Below are 3,924 nucleotides of genomic sequence, written 5' to 3' on the forward strand. Positions count from 1 at the left end.
CGATAAGCACGAATGCCATGCTGTGGGAAGCTGGGAAGGCCCTGATAGGGGGTCAAGCCATGGCCCTTCTCCAGGCAAAAGAAGGGGAGGGATAAGCAAACATTACCGACTAGAGGCCGAGGTGCTTAGTTTGGAAAGATCTGCAGATCAGGGAGATCAGGAAGCCAGCGAGCCCGCCTTGACCCTGGTGTGGAAGGAAATAAGGGCACAATCTTTGGAGACAGCAGGTATGGCGTGCTTTGCAGGTGAGGATTTAGGGGTGGGGCGAAAAAAAAATTAAACTACTATATTGACTGGCCACAAAACCTATGGAGGGTCAAAGCAGGTATGTTGTGCTTTGCAAGTGAGGATTCAGGGTTGGGGCTACAAAAATAGTAAACTACTATATTGACTGGCCACAAAACCTGTGGAGGGTCGAATGATACCTGAAGTAATTGATAGTGCATGACAGTCCCATACTACTCCTACAGGGATCGTGACAGCCTTCGCGCAGTATTACACTACGCCGTATGCAGTGACACCTAGGCCTCAGGCTGAGCTCCAAGAGCCACTGCAGCAAGAGCTGTCCTTGCTGTGTATCCTGAGGCAAGAAAGGGGAGCATTAGATCAGCCCATCATGCTGGAAGAGATAGATATGCCAATTTCAGTGCTGACGGCAGGGAAGACGCCAGTCCCGGATGGCTATCCTATGGAATTCTATTCCAGGTATGGAGACCTCTTGGGGCCTCGACTACTCGCCCTGTATGAGGAGGCACTAAAAGTGGGCACCTTCCCTGATGCCCAGGGCCAGGCCACCATGGTGGTCTTTCCCAAATCTAAGCCGCTATCCTTGTTGTGTGCGAATTAAAGACCTATATCACTGATCAACGGAGAGCTGAAAATGTGCGCAACAATACTGGCAAACTGTCTGTGGAGATTTCTAGGGATTCTGATCCATCCGGACCAAAGCGGCTTCATGCCAGCCCGTAGTACTAGACATTGTATAAGACGACTAAATATAGCATTGGCTCGCAGACATACTCTCCGGGGACCCTTGGCACTGATGCTAATAGACTTCGAAAAGGCGTTTGACACTGTTGATTGGGGATACCTAAGATAGGTTCTGATCAAGGCTGGTTTTTGCAACAAGCTCTGGAGTATGGTAAACTTGTTATATCACTCCCCCACACCCAGGGAACTGGTCAACGGGAAGGTGTCAGAGAATATTCCCATTTGTAGAGGGACACGGCAAGGATGCCCGCTGACCCTCCTTTTTGCCTTGGTTATTGAACCATTGGCTTACATGCTTCAGGGAGATCCTTTTGTGGCTGGCTGGTGCGGGCCCCAAGGAGAGGAAGATCACGTAGCATTGTATGCAGGCGATGTGCTGCTATATCTGTCCAATCCGAAAGAGAGTAGTCCCAGATGCCTCCACCTCCTACGTATGTTCGCTGAGGCATCTGGGCTGAAGAATAACCCAAATAAGTCCCTTTTGGTTCTGTTGACGGAATGCCGAGAGGCTCAGCTTCACAAACCTAAGAATCTGTCACTACTGTTAGATCTGGTTGGGAATGGGAGAGGGATCTGCCTCTGACCCAATCACGATTCGAAAGCCACCACCTCAGATCTTGCCCAGTTCCCTCCGAGATATGGACCATGTTGGAGAGATTTCACTGATGCTACGCCCACCAGAACTTCAGGTCCCACTGTTGAGACTGCATATGCCATCTGGCATGTGTGACCAGCAGGAGGCCATGAGGCCCAGTAGCCTCATAGTCATTCTCACTGAAACCCAGAACAGAGACTGAAACATCGGTATTATAGCCATAATATCCTGTATATTAGGAGGATAGGCCTGAAATTGCACTGTGTCCAGAACAGCTCCGTTGAAAGGGAGCATCTGAGTGGGAGTCAGGTGTGACTTCAGCACGTTTATAGGGAACCCCAGCGTATGTAGGAGGATCGAAATAGTCTGAAGGTGGAAGCTGACCATCTGAGGCGAGCACACGTTCAATAGCCAGTCGTCGAGGTAGGGGAAGACTGAAACCCCTTGCCTGCGCAGATGAGCTGCGACCACCACCATCACTTTGGTGAATACCCGAGGGACACTGGTAAGGTCAAAGGGGAGCACGTTAAACTGAAAGTGCTCGTGACCTACCACGAACCACAAGTAACATCTTTGGGCAGGCATGATGAGAATGTGGAAGTAGGTATCCTACAAGTCCAATTCTACTATCCAGTCTCCAGGGTCCAGGGCAGATAGGACCTGGGCCATAGTAAGCATTTTAAACTTCTCCTTTCTGAGGAAGGGATTGGGAGACCAGCGGTCTAGGATAGGGTGAAGGTCCTTGTCCTTTTTGAGCACCAGAAAGTAGCGGGAATAATAACCAATATCTACTTCTGGCACAGATACCCTCTCAATGCTCCCTTGGCCAAATTAGTTGTAACTTCCTCACAGAGAAGTGCCAAGTGATCCTCCGTCATCCAGCTTTAAGATGGTGGCATGGCCGGAGGGGTAGTCATGAAGGGGAGGGAGCAGCCAGTTCGGACCATTTGCAAAACCCACCTATCCGTCGTGATGGATTCCCAATGGGGCAGGTGATGGTGAATCCTGCCTCCAACTGGTCTGGGATGGAGCAACGGACTAGGAAGGTTTGGAGGCCGCAGCAGGGGTAGTGGTGGACTGATCCGACCACTGGCTCACTGATCCACAAGTACGTTGTATCCCACGTCCGCAGCCACGCAGAGGCTGGGCAGCAGGCACTTCTTTATGGCCGGTGGGAAAGGGATGCGGTTGGGTGCCCCTATTGTAGCCACAAAAGGGGCAAAAAGCAGACTGAGGGGTGAGTAGTGGCTGCAAGGCCAAGGGACCAAGCCATAGCCCTTGACTCCTTATAGCGTTCGACCACTGAGTCCACTTTGTCTCCGAAGAGACTAGTGCCATTGAAGGGCATGTCAATGAGTGATTGCTAGACATCCCAAAAAAAACAGATATCCTCAACCAGGCGTGGTGCCATAAGGCCACCATCGACTTATCTAATCTACACAGTGAGTCGGTCGTGCCCAGCACACAATGTATTGTGAACTTGACTGCATCTCTACCATCAGCAACGGCTTGGGCGAGAATGGCGCGGACCTCCTCCGGGACCTGAGCAACCATATCCCATTAAGGTATGGGAATAGCGGCCACAAAAGGCATGCAGTGTTCACAGACCACAATGCTAGACTGGAGAAAAAGAACAATTTTTTCCCAATTTGATCCAGTCTCTTTGATTCCCTTTCTGGGGTGCAGATGGGAATGCACCGATGAAGAAGAAGCCTGGATGACAAGACTCTCAAGCATAGGGTGTTGGGTCAGGATTTTAGGGTTGTTCAGCGCAGGCCGATGGCGGCGGACGATTGTCCTGTTCACAGTAGCCCCTGTGCTGTGTCTGGGCCAGGTTCACGGTAGAACATCAGTGAGGGCTTTGTTAAATGGTAAAAGGGGTTCTGAGGTGGAAGCCCCAGGCTGAAGCACCTCAGTCAGGAGGTTTGTCCTGACTGCCACAGAAGGTAGCTCAAGGCCAAGGATCTCAGCCACCCTTCACACCACCATAGAATATGACACTCCCTCCTAGTAGCCACGGTAGGGGGAGAAAGCATGCCAGCGTCAGTAGAGGTATTCAGACTGCTAGCTTCACCCAGTTCCAGTGCCCAGTATTCTAGGTCTTCCAGCTGGAATTCTAAAGGGTCCAGCGACCCCTCCACACTTTCCCCGTACCCATAAGAATAAGGTTCAGGATCCGACATGGGGTATGAAGGCCCCATCGAAGACAGAACCGGCGTTGAGCAATGTTGGTCCAGCTCCAGGTCTGAGTCAGGTATAAGTATGCGGTTGACGTAGATTGTGGGCCCAACTGATGTTGGAAGCATCAACCTCTTTGTCAGCGCCAGGGAAGGTTGCGT

Source organism: Pleurodeles waltl, chromosome 4_2 (assembly GCF_031143425.1).
Source record: "Pleurodeles waltl isolate 20211129_DDA chromosome 4_2, aPleWal1.hap1.20221129, whole genome shotgun sequence".
Classification (NCBI taxonomy): Eukaryota; Metazoa; Chordata; class Amphibia; order Caudata; family Salamandridae; genus Pleurodeles; species Pleurodeles waltl.